Source organism: Sphaeramia orbicularis, chromosome 14, assembly GCF_902148855.1.
Source record: "Sphaeramia orbicularis chromosome 14, fSphaOr1.1, whole genome shotgun sequence".
Lineage (NCBI taxonomy): Eukaryota > Metazoa > Chordata > Actinopteri > Kurtiformes > Apogonidae > Sphaeramia > Sphaeramia orbicularis.
The window spans coordinates 30,130,580-30,147,544 of NC_043970.1; the positions used below are offsets into that span (position 1 = coordinate 30,130,580).

General features: G+C 38.3%; 1 protein-coding gene across 4 annotated transcripts in view; it reads right to left on the minus strand.

Moving 5' to 3' along the window:
* The window catches only part of cadm2a (cell adhesion molecule 2a), a 259,250-nt gene that overhangs the window by 84,676 nt on the left and 157,609 nt on the right, over positions 1 to 16,965 (minus strand). The window lies entirely within an intron of this gene.

A 16,965-nucleotide genomic window follows, 5' to 3' on the forward strand; every position in this document is an offset into this window, starting at 1 on the left:
GTTGAGAAGTGCAGGCTGGACTGTGGGGTAGATAATAAGCCTTGATATGTGAAGGTTCAATTACCAACTTGCTGAGAATCATACAGATTCATAGAGTCATGTATAAAACAGGGAAGGGAGCAAAGAGGACCTAAGCAACAACACAAGCAGCACCTCTGTATGGAGGACCGACTTTATTGTATCTAATAATATATGCATAAAATGGCTCCATAAATTAATTCATGTGCCAATACAAAAAAAACAAAAAACAAAACAAAAAAAAAAACTAATAATAAAAGGCATTTTCTTTGAAGTTACCTGTAAAATGTGGCAGAAATTGTTATTTGTATTGTCATTTTTAACTGTTTTAATTTAATTTTGTGTTAAAAGCCTTAATGTAACATTTCATTTCTGGTACCATTTATTTATTTATTTTGTCCCTTTTTATATATTTTTCCTTCTTTGATTTGTATTCCTGTATTTATTTCTTAATTTTTTCCATTTACATTTTCTTCATCTCTTTATGGCTCCAAAGTTATCTATTTCTATATGTTATTTTCATCTGACATTTTAGTCATTTATTGCCATTTTTTAAATTCATACTCATATTTATCTCCCCATTATTCCTCCTCTTGCATTTTCTTCCTCTGTTTATTTCTCCAAGCCAATTTATTCCTGTACCTCATTTTACATTTTTGCCTGTGTTAGAGCCATTTTTTGTGCTTCAGTTAAAAATTCATCTCTATATTTAGATTAGATTTCTTGTTAATCTTTTTTTTTTTTTTCTTTTTTATATTTCTGTATACATTTTTTTGGCTCAATGAGGGGGGCAGTCTTTAAAGGTGTGTCCTGGGGCCGTAAAGAGATAAAGAAAACATAAAGAGCAAACAACGCAAAAAATAAATGCAGGGATAAAAATTAAAGAAAATAAGGACAAAATAAATAAATGGTACGAAAAATAAAATGTTAAAGAAAATAACGGGTTTTTTTTAACACAAAATTAAATTAAAATGGTTAGAAATGACAGATTTTACAGATAATTTCGAAGAAAATGCCTTTTAATTTTTTTTGTATCATGTATTGGCACATGACTTAATTTATCGAGCCATTTTTGTATTTCTGTATATATTATTAAGTACAACAAGGTCTGTCCTTCATACCTCTGAGACATCCTGCAGGTAAAAACACAGAGGAGAGTGAAATAAACAACATAGATTGTCTATTAGTGTGCATGTGTGTTTGTCTATTAGTGTGCGTGCGTATCCCGAGGGAATGACTCTTATGCTTCACACACACTGCTTTGCCAAATTGATGGATCTATTGGAATGCCTCCAGTGAGCCTGAAAACCTGTACTGCTCTAAGAGACAGTGCCTGAAAAAGAATGAGAGGAAGAACAAAGAGAATCTAACCGCAGGTGCTGAGTCTACAGGTTATAAAAAATGATTGTGCTTTCTTTTCGATTACAGATTTATAATTCATCTCCCCAGTACTTGACTGGTATAGAAAATGCGGCTGATCTCCATACTGTAATACATTTAAATACAGAACCAGAAAAACAAGATATTCCCAAAAGCATACCAAGAGCCTCTACACCGACCAAACTCTTCTTGTACTCCCACATACATATGGTTTTTAGCTTATATTGGTGCTCCTATTTGTGATTTTGGCAGAAAGGATCTCAACTCGTAGGTGAGGAAAAGAGAATGTGAAACAAGGATGCAGGCCATATGTGCAAAAAAGATTTTGGTCTTAAAATCACAGCATGTTCACAGTAAAACAGAAAAAAAAAAATCTTTAAATTCTTGTGAAAACAAGCTAAGGTGTTTGACTCCTACACACATGCACAGGCGAGCAGGCAGCGACAATTTCATATCTTGCTGCTGTGTCACTGGCCTACAGGGGCAACCAGTGTCACATGTCTACCAGCACTGCTTTCAACATGAGACATGAGACTACATGAGACTGATGGCTTTGTGAAATATTCACTGTGTAAAGTCTGACCTCGCTCCGTTCCTGTGGTTAATCCCTGCTGTCAAGTTTCCTGTCACAACTGTGGGTCTATAATCCCAGTCAATACTCAAAGTAAAAAGCAGTGATAAATGAAGAGAAAAAAAAAATCACTATAAGCCATTACTGTTCATGCTTAAAAACATCATATACAGTGCACACTGTATATACAGTATATATGAAACAAGAAAGAAAGAGAAGTAAAAAAACAGAACGCAAGCACCCAAGAAAGAGAAAGATGGTGGGAGTCGTATTCACTACTCTCTCTGCACTTGTATATTTGAGTATTACAGTTGCCAGGCAACCAACACAACAGTTCTCTAAATCCTGGCGAGCTGAAATTGAATAAAACACTTTTCATTCCAGTCTCTTATTCCCCTATTTTACCATGCCATGAGCAGAGTATTCCCAATCGATTACACAATGGCCACCTTTTCCATGCTCTCAACACCCCTGATTAAACAAAATATGCTGAAGACTTATAAGAAATTGGAAGTTATGATTAGATTATTTATTTATAATACTTTTCTTTTGCCTCATTTTCAGACAATAAACATCATAAAAGAAATAAGTACTCTCAGCATTTTTAGACATTTCAGCATGAATTCCAATATTTTCCTCTCAGGAGCATAAAGTAAAGCATAAAGTAGCCCAAAAGTTTAAGATTTCTATAAAATGCTTTTTTTATACAGATATATGTTGCACTTTTTATGTTTGCATGAAGGCAAACACCAGTAAGAAATACATTTTAAAAAATTAAGATGCAACACTCAACAGGTTCATCACTCCATATTGTTCCAAAAGCTTTGTCTACTTCATACCAAAAACATGATCACGATTTCCATTCAACAGGTGGTAAAAATAAAAGGTGCAATATGACAGCATTTCTTTTTAATGGTCAAGTCATTTGCTCTGAAAGCAATCATCAGCATCATGACGAAAAGCAGGATTTAACTGCACAATAGCTGTCAACAGAGACAACAGGGCAGAATTGCTTGTAATTCAGTATCCATGTAGAATTAATAGCTGGTAGTCAAGGGTGATGCCTTGAAAGGGTCACGTGGTGAATCAGAAATTGTGTGCACAATAGTGTCCTGGATACTGTTGAGTTGTTGAAGTATCCTATCAGATCCACATTTCAGTAACCAAGATAAGACCTTATCCTAGGTTTGAGATACCTGGGATACTCTGATACTGTCACATGTATCTTATGCCAGTATCCTACAGACACTAAATTTAAAAAAAATAAATAAATAAATAAAAAAAAAAAATACAAATATAGTAGCAGCAACGAAAGCATGTCTCTACTGGAGGGTTAGGGACAGAGATTTGCTTTTCAAAATGAACAAAATGAAGTACACTCATCAGATTAGATAGAAAATGCCTGTTCAAGTCCAGAGTAAACACACAACTGAACATAAGTTTCCCTACCATGAGCGGCACAACAGGCCATGTCACTGTGGGAAACACATCAGAAACCTTACTATGTGGATTAACAATGAAATCAATCACTGAACTCCGTCATGACAACCCGATGCCACCAGTCACAGCTGCAGCTCTTCATCCTCCTCCTCATCCTATGTGGTAGCAGTGACACAATAACAGCAGGAGAACATGTTTACCTGTTGATAATGTCTCTCTTTGTTGGAAGTAGATTAATGCTAGTAAGACAGATCCACAGTGTGATGTTGTCATTTAATAGCATGAGCGGTTGTACTTTCTATTAGCAGCAGGTACTAAAATGTCAGACTAAATGCATGTTATGCTGAAAGCATCACAAGTGCAAATACAGCAGTAATGAGCAGCCTACAGTGGGTACGGAAAGTATTCAAACCACTTAAAAATTTTCACTCTGTTATATTGTAGCCATTTGCTAAAATAATTTAAGTTCATTTTTTCCCTCATTAATGTACACACAGCACCCCATTTTGACAGAAATGTTTTGGATTTTTGCAGATTTATTTAAAAAAAAAAAAACTGAAATGGTCACAAATTTTCAGACCCTTTGCTCAGTATTGAGTAGAAGAACCCTTTGGAGCTGTGACAGCCATGAGTCTTCTTGGGAATGATGCTACAAGTTTTTCACACCTGGATTTGGAGATCCTCTGCCATTCGTCCTGGCAGATCCTCTCCAGTTCTGTCAGGCTGGATGGTGAACTTTGGTGGACAGCCATTTTCAGGTCTCCATAGAGATACTTAGTCAGGTTTTAGTCAGGACTGGCTTGACCATTCAAGAACAATCACAGAGTTGTTCTGAAGCCACTCCTTCGTTATTTTAGCTGAGTGCTTAGGGTCATTGTCTTGTTGGAAGGTGAACCTTTGGCCCAGTCTGAAGTCCAGAGCACCCTGGAAAAGGTTTTGGTCCAGGATATCTCTGTACTTGGCTCCATTCATCTTACCTTCAATTGCAATCAGTCGTCCTGTCCCTGCAGCTGTAAAACACCCCCACAGCATGATGCTGCCCCCACCATGCTTCACTGTTGGGATTGGACCGGGCAGGTGATGGGCAGGGCCTGGTTTTCTCCACACATGCCGCGTAGAATTCAGGCCAAACAGTTCACTCTTGGTCTCATGAGATCAGAGAATCTTATTGTCATAGTCTGGGAGTCCTTCATGTGATTTTTGGTAACTCTATGCGTGCTTTCATGTGTCTTGCACTGAGGAGAGGCTTATGTTGGGCCACTCTGCTATAAAGCCCCAATTGGTGGAGGGGGGGCTGCAGTGATGGTTGACTTTATACAACTTTCTCCCATCTTCCTACTGCATCTCTGGAGCTCAGCCACAGTGATCTTTGGGTTCTTCTTTACCTCTCACCAAGGCTCTTCTCCCCCGATTGCTCAGGTTGACTGGATGGCCAGCTCTAGGAAGAGTTCTGGTCAGCCCAAACATCTTCCATTAAAGGATTCTGGAGGCCATTGTGCTCTGAGGAACCTTAAGTGAAGCAGAAATTCTTTTGTAACCTTGGCCAGATCTGTGTCTTGCCACAATTCTGTCTCTGAGCTCTTGGGGCTGTTCCTTTGACCTTATGATTCTCATTTGCTCTGACATTCACTGTGAGCTGTAAGGTCTTCTATAGACAGGTATGTGCCTTTCCTAATTAAGTTCAATCAATTTAATTAAACACAGCTGGACTCCAATGAAGGTGTAGAACCATCTCAAGGATGGTCATAAGAAACGGACAGCACCTGAGTTAAACATGCGAGTATCACAGCAAAGGGTCTGAATACCTACGGCCGTGTGATATTTCAGTTTTCTTTTTTAATAAATCTGTAAAAAATGTCTACAATTCTGTTTTTCTGTCAAAATGGGGTGTGTACATTAATGAGGAAAAAATGAACTTAAATGATTTTAGTACATGACTGCAATATAGTGAGTAAAACATTTAAGGGGGTCTGAATACTTTCCGTACCCACTGTACAGAGTATACTAGTGCTCATCATATATACAGGGATCCACAGTAAGTACCCACATTTCTTTATGTTCCATGTAAGCATCTAATCTCAAATATGATCTAGACTGTGATAAGCCTCATAAGTGGGACACTAATGTGCATATGTAATTTACCCAATCAAGACCCAATCAGGGAATAAACTCAAGTGTCTGTTGCATTATTTCTAAAACATACCTTTTTTGTCTATCCAAATTACAACACAACTTATGAAATTTCCAAACTGAAAATAGGATTAACAGCTTCCATCTTTGGGAGTAGTGTAGACATAGAGGCAGTAGTTATGTGTTTTAAAAACAAAAACATTTTGTGTGGACACCTCAGACATATAAGTGTCTCCTCTGAAAGTACGTTAAATTTTATACAATGAATCTGAATATTTTTCTCAACTTCTCCATTTATTAAACTATAATATTTAATCATCCATTTAGATCTCAAAGTCAAGTTTATACTGTATGCTGAAAACTTTTCAACAATATTTACAATGGGTGGTCAAGGCCGCTATGAAGTTCTATTACTCTGCATACAATCACTAAAATTAATAATTAATAACACTGTTGATTTAATCTGTAGCTCCCACTTGAAAATCTTTTGTATTCAGGATATTTCTATGTGTCTTATGAAGTCAGTTTCCTCCTCTCATCTCAGATTTCTCTGTGTGGCACCCGACAGACGGCTGGTAATCAGAATAGACGGAGGTCAGAGTCATGGTAGACTGAATAGAATGAAGAATATAAAGTGTAATGCTCATATCTCACAGTCTGTGAACTTTGAGAGTTACTGTCAACAAGCTGTAACTTGTACTGATACGTTTCATCACTGAGTGATAGACAATGTTGAACACACAATAAAATGCAATATCAGCATGACCCTGAACACATTTTCTGTAGACACTTAATGTACTCCAGTGCCAAAACCTGGTTAATAAAAGGAAAAAGATCCAAAAAATGGTGCAGCATGTAACTGTCACACATGCTCATGTGTTCACATGGGGTTTGGGTTTGTTTTGTTACTGCTACCAGCGAATGAACATGTAACTTTTTCATTAGACAATGCAACCAGAGAAGACCAGACTTGTACACAAGTACAGTAAATGTGGTATCCTAATGTCACTACGTTATTAATTTATAGAAACAGGGCTCAAAATTAACTTTTTGACCTAGGAGCACTGTGCTCCTAACCCTAAAAAGTTAGGAGCACAGGCTAAAATCTAGGCGCACCACTATTATATAAAAAATTTGGAGAACAAGCAAAACTCTTGGCCATACCAAGTAATATTCCTATATGTATTTAAGCAATGTTAACAACCTAGAATAAAGTATTTGAATAGAGTATGAAAGAAAAAGCTTACATTGACACAGGTGCATAACAATTGTCAATGTGTGGTATATACTTTAGTTGGTTCTTGGAGAAGAAAGACGAATCACACCATTATTTGCAACAACCAACTTTTTTATTTCATGGCCTAAAGGCCCTTAGGGGCCGTTTACACGGCGTCGGCTTCAGTCGACTCCGGGAAGATTTCATCGCGGATTAGCCTTCTGTTAACATGGAAACGGTGCCTAGAGTGCCTGAATCCGGAAACTTTTGATACCAGGGTCCAGGGTGGAACGTTATCGATACGCTCCGCATTCCAGCTCCGTGTTAACGCGAGTCGGAGCGTTCCGGGGTAAAATATGACGTCACCGCATGTGCGCGCAGCCAAGAACCGCCAGTTAACCCACTCCGGGCCAGTTGGTGGCGGTAATGCGCCTCCAAGCTGGTTTGCCAGCCTCTATGACACAATAAAGCTGCAGAAAAAGAAGGAACAACCACAACAACAATGGCCGGTTTCAGAACAACATACGTGCTGCTAACTGTGCTCAGCTTGTCTGTCCAGACACAGAAGTCCTGCGTCTTTGTACGACCACTCGCCATTGTTGTTTGTAAATAGTGTTGTCCGCCTCCTCCTCTTCTTCTTCTTCTTCTTCTTCTCCTCATTTAAAGGCTGTCTAAACCGGAAATTGTTTGTGCGCAGGCGCCTGTTTTACCACCACTGTTTCACTACAGCTCTACATCGCCAGCTACTGGTCTGGCATGGACACTACAGCGTATTCAGCCGTCCTCGCGGACTCATGTTAACGCAGATCGTTATCATAGCGGCGTCGTCTTAACGCGGAATGATTTTATAATGCAAAGGAGAAATCTTTGCGGAGTGTTGCCGTGTAAACGTACCCTAGTCACTGTGGTCTACACCACGCCTGAAGTCAAGTCTCCTTGACCTGGTGCCCCTTAGTCACTGTGGTCTACACCACGCCTGAAGTCAGGAGATTGTTTCAAACGTCGGTGGAGTTATTTGATCCCTTTGTTTATGCCGCCTGCGCACGCGAGGGGGCGGGGACTAGATTTTCTGCTTCAGTCAGCGGGGCGTGGAGCTTGTTTATTTTCAGCTGACGAGTTACTTCTGCAGCCATTATTCTAGGCGCACGTATTAATTTTCGCTCATTTTTTTTATTGGCGCACCGTGCGATCGTAATCTCAAAAACAGTCGCACTACTGAAATTCTCAGGCGCATGCGACCGTAATTCAGTCGCAGTCACGAGCCCTGAGAAAAAATTACATGGTTCCTTATGGTGAACTTCATCTGCTTACAACAAATGATCCAAAAGGTGACGATCCTACAGAGTGAATTGTATTTGTATAAATGTCCACATAGGAAGTCATGTGAATGAATCAGAAGCATGTTGTTGATGGTAGTTGCACCACAGTAACATGTAAAATGGTCTTTTCAAGTTCAGGCAGTACAATTTTGAGTTGTCCTATCTGATTACCACCCCACTACATGGTTTATAGAGGGTAGTGGGAGGGAGTCCTGCCTCAGGGGGAAGAGTTCAGGTATCGTGGGATCTTGTTCACGAGTGAGGGTAGGATTAAGCGGGAGGTCGACAGGCAGTTTGGGGCAGCGTTTGCAGTAATGTGGACGCTAAACCGGTCCGTTGTGGTGAAGGAGGGAACAAAGCCAAAAGGCGAAGCTCTCAATTTACTAGTCGATCTACGTTCTGACCCTCACCTATGGTCATGAGCTGTGGGTAATGACCAAAAGAATGAGGTTGAGGGTACAAGCGGTCAAAATGAGTTTCCCCCTTAGGGTGGCCAGGGTCAGCCTTAGAGGTAGGGTGACGAGCTCGGATATCCGGGAGGGATTCAGAGTAGAGCTGCTGCTCCTCCATGTTGAGAGGAGCCAGTTGAGGTGGTTCGGGCATCTAGTGAGGATGCCTCCTGGACACCTCCCTGGGGAGGTGTTTCAGGCATGTTCATCTGAGAGGAGACCTTGGGGCCGACCCAGGACACGCTGGAGGGATTATAACTCTCAGCTGGCTTGGGAAAACCTTAGGATTCCCCCAGAAGAGCTGGTGGAAGTGGCTGGGGAGACTGCTGTCTGGGCTTCTTTGCTGAGGCTGCTGCCCCCACAACCCGGACCCGGATAAGTGGAAGAAGACAACGGTACATGGTTTATACTGTATGTATGTATTCAATGATAAATGCATTTGCTAAGGAGGGAGTGGTCTTAATAAATGGTAAGATCAGTATTCAGTATTCATTGTTCTGAGCATGTTTTCTGATTAGTGAAGCTTTGGTGAATCCAGAGTTATGGTCACAGTGCTGTATGATCACATTATTTCCATTTGTTATGACCAGCTGTGGAAACAGTCATTAGTGTGTTGTGTCCTGTCTTAAGAGTACTACAGCCACTCATTAAGTGTGTTGCCTGGCTTAAGCTCTAAGTTACCCTGGTGTTTTCCAATGTTGAAGAAAGTGGATCTGCATTAAAAATTTAAGACGTTCATCTTTAGCCTGTGACCTACCCTTCCACCAAGTCTAATAGACGTCAGTTCAGTGTTTTCTGTATAATCCTGCAGCCCAACAACTGGGAGCAATCTCTTCTTTCCACAGGCAATAAAACACTGATTTATTCATGTAAATGTCTTCATATATCAAACTATGAATATAGAAATAAAGAAATATAGAGCTCAGTCTGACCTGCGTCCTCCAGTTATTTACCCTCTCCAGGCATGAAGCCCCTGGTCTAAGTGTCATGTGACTGTAAACACATACCTTGATTGTGAAGCTGTGTGAATGATGAGAAACAGAAAGGGTCTGAGTTCTGAGCAGGTTGTTGTGTGTCTCTGTGACTGTCAGCAGGGAGCCGTCATAAATAAACTGTGTGATAGTTCATACAGGCACCTCCTACTGCGACGTACACATGATGACACACACACACACACACACACGCACGCACACACACACACACACACACACACACACACACACACGGCAGTGATCACAGTATTCCCTTAGGGTATGTGTCTCCTGGGAGGATAAGTGTTCTATTGCATGATCCTTCCTTCCTGTGTCTTCTACTTTTCCTTTCCTTAGCTGTTCTCTCTTCTACTTATGCTCATTCAGGAGTTTGCATCACCTGCCTTTTCACTCTCACAGCACATTAACCCTTTCCCTCCCTGCCTCTCTCTTTCACCTGCTGTATTTCTTTCCCCCTCAGGCTACCTTTTTCACAGTGGCAGATATATTCAGAGTCTGACATGCAGTGAAAAGCCTATGGAGATCGATGTGTGCAACGTGGCTCTCTGAGCTGTCACATGCCATGATGGAGAGTTTAGCTTATCTTTAGTACAGCAGCAGCTGTTTTGCCGTATGTTTGATGTACTCCGGGCCCTTGGAATCCAACCAATATTCCACCGGTGAGCAGATTGCTGTAAAACCTTAACACACTCTTTGTCACCTTATGACTTGGCTGTATATGGAGCCATCAATCTACACATTCAAAAGAACATAAAAACATTGGGCGAATGGACATTGTGACACGTATTTATGACGGGCCAATGCATATTTTTGCCTGTTTGTCTATTGAATGAATGTGAGTAAATGTATTTAAATCCTATTTGATTTAGCAGCAAATGTATTTAAATCTTATTTGATTTAGCGCAGCTTTTGCTAAGGGCCGCAATTCATCTCAGGGTAATAAAGGAGATGGTAAACAGTGTTAATAGACGGAATCAAGCTTACTTAACTCAGCTTACTGCCACCATACTGCCTGCTTTATTAGATCTATCTACCATATCCTTGTTTTCTCACATTACAGGAAGACACACATCTGTTTGTTTTGTCATTTCATCAAGCATATTTGATTTCCACTCCTTAACAAAATTACACTAAACCATACTGTGTCTCAGACGGAATCATGTGATCGTAAGCTGCTGAAGTAATAAAACACACAAGGACTAAATAGGTGCATGTTAATATGTTCTGGTCATCAATTTAATATTTTATTTAGAGGTCCTAAATTGTGGAACAATCTAGACATGTCTTTAAAGTCTATATTGTCATTTACATCTTTCAAAAACTCACTGAAAAAACATCTCCTGTCCTGACTTTTTCAGTGTTTTCTATATTGTTAATTGTTGTTTAATTATTGTTTTCTTATGTTTGTACATTCTATTTTTTTTTTTATTTTATAATAGATGATGGGAGTGGAACTCTGTACAAGCCCTTTGGGCTTCATTCCCTCCCTGCACTGTTTTTTTTAATTGTGCTAAATAAATAAATACAAATAAATACAAATACAAATGTTAATAACACATGTACATATTTCATGATATTTACACCATTATGGCTAAATATATCCTACAGCAGCAGTTGATGATTTCAAAGAGAATGCCATCCATTTTTTCCATAATTGAAATAAGTAAAGAGGGTGAATCACCATCACCACACCACATGATCTAAACTCTGAGGTTGTTTTTATTTAACTATACCTCAGTGTCTAACAACATGTAACTGTATAGTACTGTTTCCCCCTGTAGAGTGAGGTCCCACTGCTTACTATAATCACAGATACTACACAAGCGTTTAAAGAATTTTCTCACTGACAGAATTGTATCACCTTTTCTGTGTGATGTAAACGCACTGCTCATTTCTATTAAGGCTTAATAAGGCAAATAACATAATATATAATGATTTCAGTGTCAGTGCAGGCTTTCTAGTGTCAAAACAGTTTATTTCAGGTAGGTTGCTTTGCCTAAAGCTTTGGCTAAAAATGCTTATAAAGTTGATTATTTATGAAATCTAAGGCTTGTCCTATTTTGTTCGAAGTCAGTGAATTTATATATTTATTGTAATATAAGTGTAAGACATGGAAAGATACACAGGAATATTTAATAAGTATCAAATGTTATTAAACATTAGACATCCTTGAACTATGTGAAATGGAAAATGTATTTTTTTAACTGTTAATGTTTGTATGTTGTAGATTCAGTTTATTCCTCATTGCTAGTGGCCTCCAGCTAAAAACCCATTCAGGCATAATGATTTATGATTTATTTTGCATGCAGTGCTGGTGCAGTCCACAGTAAAGTTGACCATGCAAACAGTGGAAGCAAGTTTGTCCTGTTTCGTAAACCACCATCATGTTACTTCGTAGAGGTGCAAAAAAATATAGAGGCAGCTGTTGAAGTTCAGTGGATAATATGTAAAATCAACTACATCACAATGAAAGCTGTGTGATTACATGAATGCAAATGGTGGATCAGCAAAACAGGATTAAATTATTCACATGCCCATAAATTCACCCCAACAGAGCAGAGAACGTCAGAAATCTCCCTCTTCTTTGCATTTACTCAATATATAATGTAGCTAAGAGTCTGGGGATGAAATCCACAGTCAAGTCCAGCTGGAGGTAATGTGAGGCTTCAGCAGGTTCAACCACATCAAATGAGTACATCTTAAAAACAAAGGCTTGTTCATTAATATTTCCTTGTTTGGCTGCAATAGGGGGGATTCTACCCTCAAAAAGCTCTTGGTCGAAATACAGTTGCGGAAAAAATTATCAGACCATCAGAGGTCATCAAAAACAATGGTTATGCAATCAAGTACTAACTCCTGTGTGTATAATGTGACTAAAACAGACAGAAAAGAAAACATGGAATGATTAAAAGCACTGTTTTTGGCAGTACAATGCCATAGCTGCTGATGTAAGAACAGAAGTGATTTTCAAGAAAACATGGAAAATGGATAGATATCAGCTCTGAAATTAAACTCTTAGGAGCTATTTTTGTTGTTATTATATTTGTTCCAAAAAATGTACCTTTAGCTGTACAAGGGATTAAAATGAACAACAAACTGAAGAAAACAAGGGGTGGTCTAATAATTTTTTCCGCGACTGTATGTCCAATTGGTTTTACCTCATACTGGCTTGGACTAAATCCATGTTAAGCCAAAATGAGGAAATTGACATTCTTCCTTATAAAACACGAATAGTAACAGTGAAAATCTGTTTTAATTATAGACAATACTCAATTAGATGAAAAGGTAAAAATTTAATGTCAGTTGGAAAATTACTAGTAGACACATGCAAAGACAGAAATTGTTGGGTGTTCTTATGTTTATTTAAACAGGGCAAGTCTGCATTATGTTCCTTATATTACTAAGAAAATTCTATGTATACTATGAGGAGACAAGAAAGTGTACTGCTAATTTCACTCTACATCACTGATTCAGATTAAATTACTTCACACTGATCATTTTCATACTTGTCTATTAAAGTTATCATATTTATTGCCATTTTTTGCTGTGCTGTATATTTATTATTTCTGCGACCATTTACATTTCTTCTAAAGTTTACTTATAAAATTACATCTAATCAAAACTAGTTTAGATGTAAGAATAAATACATAATGGTATGTGTAGAGTATATGAAAATAGCGATGGTGTTGCAGCACCAACATCATCATTATATTATTATTTTTATCTACTGTAGGTAGATTGATAATATTGATAAATGCAATGAATAAAAAGTGCTAATTTAACTGCTGCTTTATCTATTTGCACACACAATATAGTGTATGTGACTCATAACACTTGGTACTCAGTACAGCATGAGTATTTATATACGGTGATAAAACTGTCTGCCAGAAGATGTACTGTAACATGGTATGCCAAATGTACATATTCTTTAGTAGACACATTTAGAGCAGATTTTTTGTTGCTGTTTATAATTGTAATTACCACAAAAGAAAAAAATGAAATGAAATAAGACAATCAAATTAATTATTATTAACTGTGTGTGCTCTAAAAAAGTAAATGGGCTATGATCTTAACAAATCTGCAGTTGATTGAAAATGCAAATGAAAAAAAAAAAATCCTTAATGTACATTGCCATGCACTGATCTATAATCCATCTCATCATCTTTTGATAATTCACTCTTATAAATTACTTAAGTTTATTCCTTCAGTGATATCCATGCTATATTGTGACATGAGCCTCCTGCATTTGTACGCAAAACACTTTCATTTATTAGCACCAGCCCAGCCTATGTAGTTCTCATTTGGGAAATATGCAGAAGAAATGCGCATGAGAAAAATGTTGCAAATCCAAACCGAATCACAGAGATTTTGATTCTCACAGGACAAGTATTATCACAGGACCTCTGTGTTTGCTGAAATAGGGTAGGCAGTGGAATTGTTAGTTTACAAATTACAAACATGGCAGATTCACAGAGGAATAAGGCCTCTGCGATTACTACAAATTACCACAGATGCAAAGGTAATGCCAGTCCCATGTGAATAAAGTTTAATCACAGATTGGTTTAGTTCTTCTGTCACATGATTCCACATATTGTAAGATCATAATGTAGAGTTGTACAAAAACATCCATGTACCACTGTCTCATTGAATAGTCACATGTGACAAACACACTCAGTATACATAAAAATAAATAACTAATAATAATAATTAAAAAAAAAAAAAAACAGCAACAACAAAAAAATCACATACAGTAATTATACAAAATGCAGTGGCATACCTCACAGGTTTTATTCACAGAATGCACACCAACACGGCTATATATCACACCTACCCACGCACCCAGCAGACCTCATCAGAAACAAGTGACACTACGCAGTATGCACTGCAGAATCTTGTACAGATCTTATCCCCCATGGTTAGTATGGTTTCATATATCATGCTAATTAAGTGGGACTCTGCTAGACAAATGGTGAGCTTGGAACTGGTCAGGTTTTATCTTTATAGAGAACATTTCTGAGATAACAAACATCATAGATTAGCCATCCCAGATGGCAAAAAACAAAACAAAACTTGTTTTAAATATTTAGCCCAAAAGGTACAGCTTGCTTTTCAGCCTACAGTTTTTGATACCAAGTTAAAACTACAAGCTCTATCTTTTATACCATGTCAGCAATACAGTATCTGTACTGTGAGTGACTTAATGGTATTGTTATGACTTTAGAATTACCAAGTCATTTGTCGTATAGGCTGAGCTCACCCATTTAGACTTATTTACAGCAGAAATACACATTCATTACATCTGGATTTAACTGAGCAAATAGTTCAGATCCTTCCACTGGATAATTATATGTTTCAGTTACAACATGTTCTTTAACTCTAACTGATACAGTGAGAAACTTCTCATTTCTTTAACAACCATTGGTTTGATTGGCAGCATAAACACTGGACTGTGTTTCAATGGAAATAGGTAATGTGGGTCCAGACTGACCCTTTTCAAGTGTGATGGGTGCATCAGGGTGAGATGAGAGGCCAAAAAAGTGATTACCCATCATACCTAGTGCCTACAGTAGAAGTCTGCAGGGGCAGTGTTACGATCTGGGGTTGATTCAGTCGGTCAAGTCTAGATTCAGCAACATTATGTGTCTAAAAATGTGCATTATGAGTTGATACATATGTACATTTATGTTAAATTTATTGTATTTTGTTACTTTTCTGTGATTAATGACCATTGGTGGGTGCATATGTAATTGATTTCTTGCTTTTATTATTTTGATTTGTTTTGTTTTTTTTACTTCAAAGTTTGAGACAAATCAACTAAACTCAACATTTTGATCTAAAAATTCTCCTGTTTTCGACAAATTACACACATTACACAGATCACATTAGCACCTGTCAAGCTTCCACTATGCTAGAAGTTTAGCTGCTTGATGGCCATGTGTGGTGAAAATCAGACTCACTGCACATTAACAGGCAAACCAGAAATTCACAGACTTACAGATTTTTAAAAATTATTCTTATCTCTTCAGCAGCAGCTAAACATCATTTTACACAAGCTCAGAAAATTAACACTAACACTTTAGTACAAAGTATTGCTATAAAATTATTGGGAAAACATGACAATAATGCTACAAACCCATATGTTAATGCAACACTCTCAGTAAAACAGTAATTACACAGACATTAGCACAGTTAGTTATTTCTTAATGCCATGACCTGTATGATCTGTCAGAAATATCCAGTCAATTATCTTTGATTGTGAGATCAACCACTCATTACAGTGGGTGATGTTAAGGAAAGACCAGCAAAGGGAAGCAGGGGCACAACCAGAACAGAGGATAAAAAATGACAGCTGAGAAAATGTGTTTCATAAACACTGTAAGTCGTGGAACAAATATATGCATGTGCACATACATACGCACACATACAGTATATACAATATAAAATACACACACACAAACACACACACACACACACACACACACATAACCCTTTTTTTTCCTTTAAGATATTGCCCACTGTTTCAAGGAGTACATTTCAATTTTCACAAAGCACCAGAGGGATTGAAATCATGAATCTTTAAAAGTCAAACAGCAATTGCCATGGGATAATGGACACACAGGAGCGCATACATGTGGGGGATATAGTATATGTATGCACACACACACACACACACACACACACACTGTCAAACATACACTGCCATTGCATGATGGACAGTCAAGGTACAGCCCATAACTCAGCAGATGCCTTTTGTTCCCACTGCTTCTTCAAATTAATAGTTTAGAAAGTTGACGTTATATTGTGATAGATACCTCGGGGGTAACAAATGGCTTCCTCCAGACAAAGCTTAGAAGTGGATGTGTATGCCTGGTCACCAACCTGTAATCTCTAGCCATTTGTCACCAGGTGAAGGGACATGAGATTTCCATGGAAAACTTCCAGATAATTCAAAGCTTCATTTTTTACCCTGTGCAGAGGTCAAGTCGCTACAGGATAAGAAGTAATGGCTTATTTGGCATCAGGTGCTCTTTTTAATTCAAATACCTGGATTTCCTTATATTTCTGAGGGGGATTTTCTGCTTTGTGGCGTTATCGTTACTGTTAGTCAGACAATGTGTTGAGGAAGGAAGCTTTTATCCTCAGTGGAGAGGAACACATAGCGTCTGGAAAAAGCCTCCTCTCCTTGATAGTGAGACTTTGATCAAAAATGTGTCATAGCATTTTGCTCGAGCTGAATTATTCAAAGGTCAGTGAACAAAGGCATGTTTGTGCTGTGTTGCATTACAAAGGCTTGAATGATGGTAAATTGGCAAAGTGTTGACTGTGTCTCTGTAGGGAACTGACCGGTGAGCCTCACCCTCAAGGGACCATTTGGTATCACACAGCGCAAGCTCCCTGTGATTGTTATTGCTCCACCACACCGTCCTCACCACGCTGTTACCTTATATTT